This window comes from Lissotriton helveticus, chromosome 4_1 (assembly GCF_964261635.1).
Source record: "Lissotriton helveticus chromosome 4_1, aLisHel1.1, whole genome shotgun sequence".
Classification (NCBI taxonomy): domain Eukaryota; kingdom Metazoa; phylum Chordata; class Amphibia; order Caudata; family Salamandridae; genus Lissotriton; species Lissotriton helveticus.
The window spans coordinates 611,643,547-611,659,551 of NC_136063.1; positions in this window are offsets into that span (position 1 = coordinate 611,643,547).

Genomic DNA, 16,005 nt, shown 5'->3' on the forward strand with positions numbered 1-16,005 from the left:
AGTGGTTAAATGTCAGGCACATAGTTCAGGAAATGATTATGTGACCAGTGGAAACAGATTCGCTGACCAAGTGGCTTGTTTCTGTGTGCAAAATTCAGACTCAATTAATAAAGGAAGAGAGAAAAAAGATGCAAATTGTCCCTTCATGTTCTCTAATATTGAAATATAGGATAAAGTTAGACATTTGCAGGAGGAAGCAGGTGAAGAAGAAAAATAACTTTGGATTAAATCAGGTTGTAGGTGGAGAGACGAGAAAAGCCAGAAGCTGAAGAACGTGAAACTGCAGAGTCTGAAACTACAGACTTTGAAAGTGTTGAACCCATGCTTGATCAGGGAAACAGTCAAATAAAGTGGGCACTAGCTACTGGGTCTCATAAGACTGTTTTTGAAGGAGACAATAGAGAAGTGTTGAGTGAAAATCAAGAGCAAGTGCAACAGAGAAAAGGACTGAATAAAAAAACTTGCGATCTTGACACAAAAGCAGAAGAGGCTGTGCAAGTTAAAAATGAGAGAGGGTTAAAAAGACTGAAATACACTCTGAAACAAAGATCACCTGACACAATAATTGAAGCTCCAGGTCAGACTGAGCAAAGTGAGTCTGAAGAAGAACCAGTTTGTAAAACAAAAAGAGTAAGAGTTCCGAACAAGAAATATACAGCTTAAGAATGGACATATGTAGTGCTGGAAGAAATTGAAAATTCAAATCAGATCAAGGAAGATGTTGGTACAGAGCAAAGTGAAGGAGACAGTTTTGAGCCACCCTAAAGAACTGTGTAAACATAAGGTGCTGAATCATTAAAAAAATTCATAAAATCAGAACAGAAATCTGAAAACGAAGAAGATATAAAAAATAAAACAAAATAAAAAGAGGAGGTAAAGAAGAAATCCATAAAGTGTATGAGGATACACTATTTTTGATATTGCTTAAAACATGTTTATAGATTAGATTTTTTTGATAGATTTTTTAAAAAGTTTTTTATATTGATACACATTTTTTTGGGAAATGGCAAACACAGCAGAGACTGGACATCAAAATAGTAGTTTTAAACATAGATGTATTAAAGCTTGCTTATTTAATATTCTTCTACTAATGTTGGTGTGGTTAACATTAATTGTCATTGTGCCTGTTTTAATGGTAACTAATCACAAAAATAATACTAATAGTGCGATGAGTGAAAAAATAGATACTGACATTTTTGGAGGGACTCACATACTAAATTAGAGAAGATGGAAGATGTCAGCATCTATCATCATGATAAATCAATTAATGATTTCTCGTTACATGTTTTTACGAAATTACTTTATGAATATGTGGATGCAATGAAGACGAGAGACTGTTATGTGTGCATGCAAGTACCGTCATCTGTCTTAGATGGGGTGACTTTTCATCAGCTATCTTTAACATATGGTGTGTCTTGTAGTGTGCTAACCAGTTTGTTTTACGAATATTTTCAGAAATCCCTATTAGGAAGAATATGAATAAAAAAAATAGTGCTAGAAATGCAGAATCAACGGGAGAGTATTTTCATACTACACAAACAATAGATACAGTATATGCACATAGACACAATTTAATCTGTAGTTTACGGTTTGAAGAAATAGAAATTATTAACCTGGTGGAAGATAGAAGACAAGATTTTCAGAGAACAGCTGCTGAGCAGAAGTCCCATGTACCTCCATGGGCTTTTAAGTAGATTACAAGAAGGGCGAGACTTACGCTGCCATGACCCTAGACTGATTATAATAATTATTTCATTGGTTCTAGTGAATGTGATCATACTTTTCTAATTACGGGAGGATGGGAATAAAAGGAGGAACTAATCCTGTCTTTCCAGGAATTTATTGTGTGTGGTAAGAATGCCTATTATAGGTTGCCTGCACATTGGTATGGGTGTTGTTATTTAGCCATAGTATGTCCAAAGATATATCATATGGATAAGAACCATAGAATCAATAAAATAAAGAATTGATTAATACGTAATAGGAGAGCGAGTTTTTCTGAAATAATTGGGGATGTTTTTGGAGCCAATATCTCCTAGGATTAATATAGTCCGGGCACTCAAAGAAAATGTGTGCTACCGTTTCAAGCCTAGATGGACAAAGGGCACAGAAGGGCGATAATTGAGCACCGGATTTCCATTTTGACACAAAAGCCCGATCGGGAGGGTGCCTACCCTGAGCTTAAAGTACAGAGCCCTATCTATTGGCAAGGTGATTAAGTCCAGGTAGGGTTCGTAGACTACCACATCCTTTATTTTCAAAAATACTGCAGTCGAGTTACAATGGTTTGAGTTCCCAATAAGTTGGCCAGAGACCCAGTCCCAATAGAGTTTTTTGAGGACAGCCTTTGGTGGAGCAGATTTTGTAGTCCAACAGTCCCCCAGGCCCAGCTCCCCCAAAAGATTTTTTGTGTCCCTCAACCACTTTATCTTGGCCCAGCCTCCCATGCTCATTACCTCCGCCAAGCCGTCAGCATAAGATTTTAACTCCGGGACCCTCCATATGCGGGACCATAAGAGCAGTGGACGAAGGCGAGCCTGGTCTTTGATGCTCTTGCAACCCACATCCAAGAGCACCGGGACTGTCGGGGTGCTCGAGGGGAGAGCTAGGAAGTCCTTCAAAAACTTGCTCTCAGCCTTGGATAGGGACTCCAAATTGCAGTGGCCCCACAACTCTGCCCCATACAATGCTGATGTTACGCCTCTGGCCTTGTAAATCTCGATTGCAGGTCTCACGAAATGTTTGGGTGATGCTCGAAATTCCCTAAGCAGAGCACCCCTACCTTTTTGTGATTCAGGACCATCTTGTCAATGTGGGAGGACCAACTCATGTTGTCAGTTATGCGTAACCCCAGGTAATCAAATTGGGAAACTTTCTCCAAGGCGACTGTGTTCAAAACAGGTGGGCGTCCTAGTTTCCGTGGAGGGTGCAAAATCAGGAATTTAGTTTTGTCCACATTGATTACCAGTCCTCTGGATGAACAAAAATCCTGGAAGCGGGTCAATAGCTTCTGTAGCCCCTGGGGAGACTTTGAAATAAGGAGAGTATCATCTGCAAACAGCAGAGTAGGAATCCGTACTCCCCCCAGACAGGGTGCGTCCGCTGGTTCTTGCTGGAGATGCTCAACCACACCGTTGACATACAGCGAGAAGAGTGTGGGAGCCAACACTCAACCCTGTCTGACACCCCTACAAACCGGAATCCTATCCGTTGTTTCCCCATTTTTCCCCCAGCGGACCTGGGCATAGTTGCTGGTATGAAGTTTAATGAGTAGGGACAAAATATAGGGGGGCAGCCCCAGGCCCTGTAGTACCCTCCAAAGCAAGCATTGTGAAATTAAACATATTAGAAGCATGCGCTTACTCTTTGCTTTCTTTTCCATTTAACCAGACTGAGCCACAGCAACACGTGGCCGGGTACAGTTAGTCTATATAAATAAAAATGTAAATGTTCGTTTGATCAAAATCGTAAATCTCCAAAACTTCTTCACCGATTGTTTTGAAATTTTGACACAACGTTGGATTCAAATACGATCGTGTTTTTATATACACAACGTTGGATTTGAATATGCACGTGTCGAATACGCGCGTATTTTTAATCGAAAGCCCGAACAGACACATAAAAATGTAAATGTTCGTCTGTTCAAAATCTTAAATCTCTGAAAGTTCTTCACCAATTGCTTTGAAATTTTGACACAACGTTGGATTCGATTAAGCGCGTGTTTACATATACACAACATTGGATTACAATACGCGCGTGTCCAATACGCACGTATTTTTAATCGAAAGACCGAACAGACCCTATCGATTTGGTTACTGCGCAACAACTACAAGGGATGCATAGAGACAATAGTCTACATATATTAGGATGGACAGTTGGTATCAGGATGGCAGACTGGGAAGTGGGTGGAGGGAGGGGGGAGGAGTTGGTTCACTTTGCAACATTATTTAAAGGAACACGATGCAATCACGACCTGCGGTTCTATTACATGTTATATATTAAGGATGCGTCCAACATCTACCATCTGTACTGATTGTTTCTGTTATATCAACTGATGTGATTTAAATATGTATCAAATTGATATCGGGAAAACTGGATAACAAGCAGCAAAAAGAAAAATATCTTGAGTACTTGCTATGATACATGTACTACTAAGTGTGGTTTCAAATAAAGTTTGTTATAAAAAAAATATAACAAAGCTTAGGGTCATTCTTTAGAATTCTGCAGTTTAGATCTAGACACGAATTGCTTCTCACATGTACAATTATATGTTGCGTCTTCTATTGTCAGCAAACCAGAAAATCTCTATATCTGCACAGACAATGGAACAACAAAAACATATTGTATACCTACAAACATTGTGAAATTAAACATATTAGAAATGTGTGCATACTCTTTTCTTTCTCTTCCATTTAACCAGACTGAGCCACAGCAACGCGTGGCTGGGTACAGCTAGTGATAAAATACATCTTATAGTGAAGTTGGTTTTAACATTCTGTGTTTGAAAATACCACTTTTAGAAAGTAGGTATATTCTTGCCTAACTATTCAAGCCTGTCTCTGCTAGGTTGTGTTTTCCTTGCCGGGAGTTTGAGTGGCTGTGGGATTCCAGGACATAGGGTGAGTCAGCACAGGGCTGAACAGACTCATCTGCATGTAGAGTAGTGGGAGGGGAGCACTTGGGACCTGAATAGAGCTGTGCCTGCCTTACACAATGCTGGCTCCATCTCCTGTGGTGCGTCTGATGTCCCTGGCTACTCTGTCAAAGGAAAGAAGGAGTCTTGTAAACAAAGTGCTCCAGGACTGCACAGAACTGGTTTGGACTAGGCAGAGACACTCCCCGCCTTCAGAGACAAAGGATTCTGGTGTATAAAAGAGGGAACCCAGACCCCAGAACTTTAGATCACTTCTGGGAAACAAGAGGAACTTTTGCTGAGGAGAGGAACCAGAGATAAACTGAAGGAGGAGACTATCCCTAAGCTGAGTGCTGTTTGCGGTATTGGCCTGCCGTGGTTGCCTGACTGCCAAAGAAAGGAGAAAGGACTTTATGCAACTTTCATCATCTTGTAGAAGATCTGCAAGGGCTTGGAAATTGAGCTTGCCTCCTACTGAAGTCTCAGGGATAACAGACTTCACCAACCAGCTCCCCTGAGTTCCCTTGCTGGGAATTCGAAGTGCCTGCTGTTGTGCTGGGCCACTCACGGAGAAGAAGCGTGTCACCGCCGCAGCTGGTGTCGTCACATCCCTTAGTAAACATGCCGCCGCTGTCGCATCGCATCACTGAAGTGTCACGCATCACCAGAGAAGAGTGACGCCGCCGCAGCCGCTGTCTCCGCATCACTGAGTGAGGGTGCCACCGCTGCCACTGAAGTCGATTCACAAAATTGCCGCACGGCAGTCAGGCGTGCACGCATCGCCCTTTCGTTGTCACATCAAGAAGAAAACGCCATTTTTGTTGCATTGCACCGGATCGTCATTGCATTGCGGCGCTGCGAGTCGCATCGCCACAGAAGTTCAGTAAGAAACCGACGCATCAACTCCCCATGCGGAGAAGAACCGACGCATTACCCCCCCCTCCGGTAAGGAACCGATACATCAACATCCCCTGCACATCAGTAGGGAACCGACGCGTCACCTCCCCAGGAGTAAGGAACTGACACATCCCTGTTCTTGCGTGTAAGGTACCGACGCATCACCTTCCCTGCAACTCTTTTGATTGTATTGCGTTACGCATCCAAAGGTACATTGAACGTAATGTGTAGCATTTACCATCTAAAGTGAACTTAGCTAATTCTACCATTCTAAAGTACAGTATTGTGGATTTTTGTTGTTTGTGGTCTTGTGTTAAGTCTATATAAAAATACCTATTTTTATAATACAATCTGTGTGGTGTCCATCTGTAGTGCTGTCATTATATAACTTTTTGTGTTCACAAATGCTTAACACACTGCCTCTGAGATAAGCCTGTCTGCTCGTGCCAAGCTACCAAGGGGGTGAGCAGGGGTTATTTTAGGAGTGTAGCCCCTTACCCTGACGAGACAGAAGGGTCCCTATTTGGACAATGGTACCTACCTCTGCCAACTAGAGACCCCCAAAGCTAACAGTCACATTGTTCCTTCATACAACTCTTGGCAGGCACTCAGGATTTGAAGGACAGAAACATTTTCCATCTCCTTTCTCACTTTTAAAGGTATTTATTTTCTGGTGACTCCTTGACCCATTATTTGTCATGCACAATAGAAAACCATACTTCTATAAAACAAACACAGGCATTTATGATTCACTTATTATGCTTTTTCTCTACGCACCATCCCAATGTTACATTTATCTCGGCGTAACCCATATTAGTTATTACCTGTTCCCTAGCAGACATTTATAACGTACACAAAAGCAGCATTAGTCCATTTTATTTTCATTAGTCAAAAAGCATTTGTGACCTACTATTATTACTTTAGTACGCGCTTGCGCAGTATCATTTTCCCTCATGTTAGTTCTTTCCCTCATAATTTTCACTGCACAGGGTTAGCAATGTTACTGAGGGTTCGATCCGAGCAGGTTTTATTTTCGCCAAAACCCTGCTCCCTCATGGTCCAAATGTAGAAGATCCCTTTCCACTTAGGAAACTATCTAAACATTTACTTGACACGAGGTACCACATTATCATAGGGGGGAATTTCAACATATTGTTGAATCCTGCTCTTGCTAAATCCACAGTAAAACTAACAGTAAATTACCCTAAAATGAGGGAGGCTGCACAGCAGCTAATCACGAATCTGGGTCTAATAGAACATTCTGAGATTAAAAGCAGGGCTGAGAAAAAAGTTTACCCACCAGAATAATAAATAAATACTCACACGCCTCCAGGATAGATATCTTCTTGGTCGATATAAGGCTAAGCAAGCATATTCTGACAGTTATGCACCAATCAGAACATCTTTCGGATCACATGGATGTAAAAGTAACAATATATGTGAACACTAGACAGAAGTCTCTAATGGAATTAAGAGATTGTAAAGGCCTTAAAGAAGGAGATAAATGAGAACACATTGTGTGGGATGCTTTTAATGCATATATTTGTGGAAGAATAATAAGCTATGCAGCACATAAAAGAAAAGAAGAGTAAAAAACACTAGGAGAATATGAATTTAGAATTGATAAGGCACAGAAATGTCTGGTGGACTGTAAGTATGTAAATTTCAAAACTGAGCTTCAGAGGAAATTGAAAGAGGCAAAGGAAGGCTTAGCTGAATTTTTGGAAAGAAGGGTGCGGGAGAGGTGGGATAGCAGCAAACTGGCTCATTATGAGTATGGGGAAGGATGTGGGAAGTTATTAGCCTGGAAGACACGGCAAAATCTGATTGGAATGAGATTAAAAAGGTCCAGATTGGCTCTACTCAAGAACGTTGTTTGGAAGATCACAGTATTGGAAGGGCATTTAGGGACTTCTTTAAAGATCTATATACTAATGATATAAAAATCTACTCAGATAGAAGTAAAGGAGTGGTTACAACAGGACAATCTCCCCAGATTAGATATCAGGCAACAAACATCTCTTAATCAGGAAATGATTGCTCTAGAGGTAGAAAAATCAATCAGACACTTAAAGAAAGGTAAAGCAGTAGGCCCAGACGGCATCCCAAATGAGCTATGTAAGGTGCTAAAGGAAGTGATTGTATAATACCTCACCAAATTTCCGAACAACATCTATAATAATCATTACCTTCCCCAACCTCTTGGAATGAGGCAGTTATAACGTTAATTTTAAAACCTAGTAAGGACCCAAAGAAATGTGAATCATATAGGCCAACCTCTCTGCTCAATAGCTATTATAAAATATTCATGCAAACACATATTGTACATGATAATCAAAAGGGTTTTATGAAACACAGGCAGCTCCATGACTTAACTCATGAGTTGTTGAGTGCAATTGACAATGCTACTATAATAAAGACATAGGGCCAGATGTAGGTAGCCAAATACCGGTCGGTAACGGCAGAAAATACTGAATTTTGTCCGTTGCCGACCGGTATTTGGCTTTTGAGATGTAGGAGGCTAAAATAGACCGATTTGGTAATTTACCGAGTCGGAATTTACCGAATTCTCATTTACCGAATTCTTATTTACCGAATCGGTAAATAAGAAATGGTAAAAAATAACTTTTGAGATGTAGGAAACCTCAAAAATACCGAATTTCATGAAAATCGATATTTAAGAGTCGGTATTTACCATGGAGTGAAAACAGGTAGTAACCAGGTGCAGGCTATAAAAAAGGCCCCAAAATGCAACAGTGTGACCAGAATGGCGGCATTCTACGTCATTGCAAGGCGGCTACGGCTACAGGCAGCAGGGGAGAGGGTCTGGAGAAGAGAGGAGCAAGTCTACAGGCAGAGCATTACGCTCTTCCAACTCACTGAGGCAGAGATATTGCAAAGGTACAGGCTACACCCCCAAACCATCTTGGACTTGATCAGGGACCTGCACCCACTCCTGGAGCATCCAACACCAAGGGCGCATGCCATCCCACCCCATGTACAGGTGCTGAGTAACCTACACCTACTTGTATCTGGGAGTTACCAGAGTGTGATTGCTGCAGTAGGTGGGGTGTCCCAGAGCTGCCTGTCCCGTTTCTTCAGGAAGTTCCTGGAGGCCATGATGCATAGAATGCATCATTACATCAGCATCCCTGACACACATACAGAACTGCTGAAGACCAGAACTGAGTTCTATCAACTGGCACACTTCCCATAGATAGATGGTACCCACATCCCAATCTGCCCACCTGCAGCCATAGAATACATATACAGGAACTGAAAGTCAACCCACTCAATCAATGTGCAGGTGATATGCAACGCTGGCAACATCATAAAATACATTGTGGCCAAATTCCCTGGGAGCATCCATGTCTCTTCATATTCCAGAACAGTGGGATCTACACATGCCTTGCTGCTGGAGAATGTGGGGAAGGATACCTGCTAGGTAAATAACTGTGACACAACCTGATAGTTACTGCAGATGAAGGTATTTTGAGTATGTAACTAATGGCACTCTCTTTCTACCTAGGCGATAGCGCTTCTGCTGTGCGGTCCTTTGTTCTCACCACCTACCTAAATCCATCTACCAGGAGTGAGAGGCGTTACAATGTGGCACAGAGAGCAACACACAACGTTTTTGAACGCACATTTGGACTTCTAAAAAGCAGGTTCCGCTGCCTCCACAAGAGCGGAGGTGCACGGCAGTACACTCCTATCATCTGCTGTAAGATCATTGTGACCTGTGCCATGCTGCACAACCTTGCCACCAAGAAAGGCACAGAAGTGGAAATAACACATCATGAGGACACTGATGATGGAACAGAACAGCCAGAGCCCTATGCAGCAGGAGCAGCGCCAGCAAAAGATGGGAGACTGAGACGGGCAGAGATCACACGCATCTATTTCTAAGAAAGGAGACACAGCCAGGCTTTGTATGTGAATGACGTAGTTTAATGGGCACTACGGCAAATTATAATGGCACACCATGGTACTCCAATGTCTGACTACCTCACTGGGCGGTCAAAGGTTACTTCACCCTGACATGTCCTGTGGAGTGTGGGCAGCATTATTGTTTGCGCCCAAGCACAACAGTGCGGGATGCCCGAAGCTGGGTGTCAACAGTGGCTGTAGAGCCAGGGTCAGCAGATTGGCGCCTGCTGCTACTTCGTATGTCTGGTATGGGAGTGCTACTGCTGCTCCTGCTGGTGGTGTCTTCAGTGTCCCCCACACCTAGGTCCCCAGCGTTGACAGACTGGTTAGTCAGTAGCAGTTCCATGGCTGATGTCACTCTCCCTATCCCCCTAGAAACATCTGTGCAGCAGTGCACAAGGCCCTCTTGCATGGCCACAGAGCGCCGACATTGCAGGGAGGTGGCTGTTGCAAGACGATTCATTGCCTTTGTATTTTGCTGCATAAACTGCCTCTCCCGGCGCCTCCTATGTGCGGTCTGACTTTAGATTTTCACTGAGAGCCATCATGGCCTGCGACATGTCCCTTATTCCCTCTGCCATATCTTTCATGCTCTCTGCCATGGAGCTAATGCTCCGGTCTATGTTGCCCATCTTGGTGTTTAAGTGGCGCACCTGTCTCTGATAATATTCCTTTTGCCTGCAGGCTCTGCACTTTGACCATTGTGGCCTCCAGCCCACAGAAGACCCCTCTCCATCCTGAGTTGTGGTTCTCTCCCGTACCCTACGGCATCTGGCACCGGTACGCACACCTTCCGATGCGGACTGCTGCCCAGCGTTGTCTGCCTCCAGTGGAGCTGTTTGGGTGTCACCCTCCCTATCATCTTCATCGGACGTCTCCAAGATTCTGAGAGGGGCACATCATGCCTCCTTGGCCTTACCAGTTCTGAGGAATCTGTAGCTGGTGTGGGAGAGAGTGCTGGTGGGTCCTGCTGTGGTGAGCCGAACAGCAGAGGCGAACAAAGCTGTGCTGTGGTGGGTCACTCTGGTGTTGATGCTGCCTGTGTTGTGGGTGCGGGTGGCGGCTCAGTGCTTTGCCCTGCACTTGTGCCTGCGTCCTCACTCCTTTGCGTTTCCATTTGGGGTGCCCTCTTCTCCCTTTCCTGCACTGTCCTGTACGATGACTCTCCTGTGGACAGATATGGACATTGGCTCAGTGGTGCTGTACACCTGTGTGTCATTATTAAATCACATTCCTGTCACACAATTGCAAAGTCCTCAACTGCTTATGGATGTAGTGTGTGGCATGCCTTGCTGTTTTCTGTGATGAATGTAGTGATGTATGTTTCTATGACTACGTCTCCCATGATGCATTGCAGGTAATTCCTAAAACCTGTACTGGAGTGTGCAACACACAACCACATTGGGGAAGGGGGGCAGGGAAGGGGGGAGGATTGATGTCCATGCAGCTTACCTTGTTTTGATGCAGCTCTGGCTGAGCTGTCGGCATCCCCTATCCCATGGACACTCTCTGGCTCCAGGTTGGACTGCACCAGCTGCTCCAGGTCTGTTAGGGCAGGTGCCCTGTTCCTTCCTCCCCCCGTGGCACTGGCTTCTTTTTTCTGTGCTGCCAGCTTTTTTTTTAGTTATGATCCTAAGATCAAACCACCAGTTTTTTAAGGTCATCAATTTCCCTTGTTTTGACCCCAATGGCATTCACCTTTGACTGGATCCCCAGCCAGGTGTTTCTTTACAAAGATTCTGCAGCATGCAGAGACTGCTTACCAAATTGCTGGATGTGGTGTCTCACAACCTCCTGTGCTGAATTTCAGTTTTCTTTTGCGCTCTGCTCCTTCCCTCTGTGAGTCCTGGGATTCCATTGTGCACTTCAGCTCAGCTCAGGGCAGCCAGTTGCTCAGTGTCTCACAGCTTTCCAGAATGTTCAGTTACTCTGCACCTGCATCGGTGTGGCCACTTCCTGGTTGTGGGGTGGGGTAGATGCATTTGATTGGTTGGTCCTCTGTTGCTTTATTGTGGGGTGTGGTGGATGAACCTGATTGGTTGACAAGCTCAATTGGTTGTATTTTGTATCTCCGATTCGGTATTTACCGATTCGGTATTTACCGAATCGGTACATACCAAATCGGCAATTCCCAAACATTCCTATGGGCCTGGAGGCCCATAGGGATGAATGGGTATTACCGATTCGGATTTTACCGATTCGGTATTTACCAATTCGGTAAATACAGAATCGGAGATTCCGATTTTTACCGATTCGGTGTATCTAACCGATTTTTTACCTACATCCCATTTTCCGAATCTAAAATACCGAATCGGTAAAATTCGGTATTTTAGAATCGGTAAAATGGGATTAACTACATCTGGACCCAACTTTCATAATGATTGATGACAAAGTCGGTTGGCCTTATTTATATGAAGTTATTGAACAGAATGGACGAGGTAACAACTTCCTCAATGCTATAAGATCAATATACAATACCCCCACAGCTAGGATAGTGATAAATGGGTCCCTTACTTCTAAAATGACTATTGGTCAGGGTACTCAACAAGGATGCCCATTGTTGCCCCTTCTTTTTAATTTACACGTAGATCCCTTGGCAAGAAGGATAAGGGCAGAACAAGAAATTCTGCCTTTGCGATATTTGGACTGGACTAAACAAAGAAGTACTATATGCAGATGATCTTATAATTTACACATGCAATCGGAAGGCATCACTACCAGTTATGACGGAACTAACGGGGCCTTTGGGAGACTCTCTGGATATCCAGTCAATGAGGATAAGACTGAGACCATGACTTGGAATGATACATCTGACTCCCCACTAGAAAGGCCTGAAATCAGAAATCTAGGGGTAAGGGTAGTCAAAGACTTAGACAAGATGGCATTCAATTAAATTCAATTCAAAACAACTTTAGTCGGTTTTGCGTATAGAAAGCCATAAAAGTTACACAGCATCCAAATCTCGTTTAAAACATGAAACATTAAAATTACAATTCATATCAGTAAAAGAGAAGAAAATGGTTACGTTAAAAAACATGTATACCACACATTAAAACAAAAAGTGCCTTCTACCAGTGAGGTAGCTAAATTTCCAGGCAAGCCTTAGTTCTCACCATCAATTTCAAGTAGCCCACGATGAAAAGATACAATCTGCCTTACACAATTGCAGATACAGGAGCGCTGGGCAAACCTGGTTAAAATGTAGCCTCTCTAAAAGGTGAAATAAGAACTATCTCTGGGATACCTCATAGAATTTACAGAGTAACATAAAGTGTAGCAGGTCCTGTGGAGACACACCGTCGCAGCCACAGGGTGGTAACACCTGTCCTCTACCAGACCCTTTTGGAATGGCAAGTAACAAATGAAAAAGATCCAGACGAAACCTGGAAAGTAAAAAACGTTTATATATGGATAGTTACCCAAGGAGCTAAGGCTCTGTCGATGGGTTGGATCTTAGTGCCAGGAATGTGCAAACACTAGGCTTTCGTACTTCCAACTCATCTCTTTCTAGCTTCCTTATGCAGCTAAAAGCTTTCTTAACAGACTCCACATCCTTTTTAGGTCTCGCTGAGTCAGTGCGCATGCGCTGCTCGGAGAGACATTTAGTAGCGGCTTTTGGAAGTGCTCCCAAAGCAGCCACCAGCTTGCACTTACGCGCACAAGCACGCGCGCTGCTATGCACGCATCCCTTGAGTTTTTTAGCCCGTCATCGCGATCACTTTTGCTTTCACAACGATCGTGATCGTAATGACTTTCTCTTTCAGTGCCGCACGGCATTACTATTACTGCCGCGTGGCCAATGCTTGTTCTTCTTTTCTTCGAGCATCTCTCTTTTTTCTCCTATTTCTCCCTTCCTCTTCTACTTATCTCTCTTATATGCCTACAACTTTCTTCCGCTTTTGCTTGCCTGTTTCATCTTTGTCTGCCCGGCACCCTTTCTTCGTGCTTCTTTGCCCCCTTTATTGCCGCCTGTTCATTCCTATCCTTTTATTCTCCTTCTCTCACACTTTTTTCTTCCTTCTTTGCGTCGCTACATAGCCTTCCTTTCTCCCCGGCTTTTTTATCTTCCTAGTCTATATATGTCCCCCTCACACTCCCCTATCTCCCTTCCTCACTTCCTTCCCACACTTCCCTTCCAAGCACCCTTCTCTGCCTGCAATCTTGGAACCCTTCCCTTAGGCAACCATATTCAAAACACACTCATGGGAAAACAGCATGGTACAGCCACCTGAGCAAAGCAGGCACTGTTAGATGACGTGCCAGTTAATGTGGGGTAGAAAGAGAACCACAAAAGAGCACTGCACCTAATTGTCAGAGCAAAACGCACCATGTTCATTTGGAAAAAGAACTGCAAATTATGAAACTGTGAAAAAAATATCCACAGTAAAAACGTAAGCATTCTAATGAGCGCAGAAACATCGGGAAATGCTCGCCTGGTATTACAAAGAATAATAGTACTATACGTGGCCATTTAATGGCGTCCATTTTAGTGTCAGTCCACAGTGTCATTGGGACACCTTTGTAAATTGAATTACAGTGACGCCTCACGTCCGCTGAATTGTTTCTGTTTTGCTTTCCATGGCAACTTCTGTCTACTCGTCTTTCTCTGAATGTGATCTAACACGAAGATCTAAAACGCTAACACAACGCCATCTGTAACAGTAGGTGGCGCCATGACGTGTTTTGGCTCCTGCATTCTAAAACTGACAGCAGTGGCATCATGGCGCCATGTTGTGCACAAAAGGTATGTTATGGTTACCCTTATTGCTGATTGCTATGTTGTTATCAGGAACAAAGTTTGGCCACAAGCAGTCAGTCGCGCGGGTTTCGTTCACTTTTTCTGCTTCCTAACCTTCTGAGCTTCAGCATCCAGGAGATGCATCTCCTGTAAGAATGCCAATCGCACTCCCAGTCATCTAAGGTAGGTGTATCCCCAATATTTTTCACAAAAGAGGTGAGCCCAAGCACATTCCATGTTAACATTTGAATTATGTCAGTCCCATGACTATTAGACTCAGCGTTCCCGTCTAGGTTCCCACAACCTCCCACGTCAACGGCTGCTGCACAAAACAAATAAGTCTGAAATGTAAGTTCCCATCATCGCAATCCCACCCACCCTGGGAAAACACCCAATTATTAACTAGTGTCTGCCCATTCATCACAACCAATCTTCCCAGATAGGACAGCTATGCAAACAAAATGTTGGAGTGTGTTGTGAACCCTTACTGGACGTTGGTCCCACTTATATCACTAAGGGGGCATGTCAGACAGGTGACTCCCCCTGTATTGGTGAATCGTCCACCAGGACGCCCCTATGTGTCCCAAGGGTCCGCTCTATTTACCAACAACTATGCGAGCACTCTCAGTGCAGTATACAGTTAAACTACTCCGAAAACAGGGGGACCAACATACAAGCAAAAGCAGACCAGTTGCTAAGAAAAAACAAGCATTGGCATAACCAATAGGTCTCGCCTTTTGGAACTTATAAGTGTTTCACCATCCAACACTTATTGTTGTACCAAGGATATTGTGCTGGATCACTAAACACTTGTAAGGTCCCAAAGTCGAGACTTATTGGCATTGCCAATGCTTGTTTACAATGGTATCAGGCTTTAAAAAAAGTTCAGGGCACCCCAGCTCTACAAAGCAACCTTTAGTATATTTCAGCCATGGTATTCAGGACATATGGTCATGGCTCAAACAATTAGTTATATCTGCTGGCTGAGAGCTAATTCCTTATTCAGCCAACACTTAAGCCAAAACACTATAGGGCGCATGGCCAGAGTGTCACATAAAAAAGGTACTCCCAGTTCCTCATGAACCACCAAGTTTGATAGACTACTTGGCAGGCCAAACATGAGCTTTAAGAAATTGTTCTTCACCACCTGCAATGCATCTATGGTGGTGTGCCCCCAAATTTCACTGCCATAGCAAGCTGTTGCTATGCCTTAGGTCTGGTAGATTTTCAACATGGCTGCAATTGGGCGCTTGCCCATCTTTGCAGCACAGTTAAAGATAGCAGCAATTACCCTTGTGAACTCCCCCTTTTTGTACTGGATAAGGGGCCCCCACTTCAGGCGGTCATCCAATAAAACCCCCAAATATGAAAAGGCAATCGTCAGGGGGACCTTCTCAGGACTTACTGTGAAGAGATACTTTTCTTAGGCCTTGTCCCTACCTGTAATATATAAGATTTGGCGTTATTAATTGGCAAATATCGGGACCCCATAAAATTTAAAAAGGTGTCAAGCAGGGATTGAAGTCCCCTAGCAGTTCTGGCTATGAGGACCGCATCATCCGCATATAGTAGGATGGGGAGACCCTGTACCCCTGCATATGAAAATCTGCCCCTGTGCCAACCAAGGCTCTATCTAGATAATTTATATAAAGGTTGAACACAAAAGGGGCCAAAATGCAACCTTGCCGTACTCCTCTCCTGATTTTAAAATCCCGGGTGACACGGAGATCCTGAGCGTATCTGACATTCGCCTTGGTGTCCCTGTGCAGATCCTCTAGGAAGTTAACGAAGTTATCCTCCACCCCCA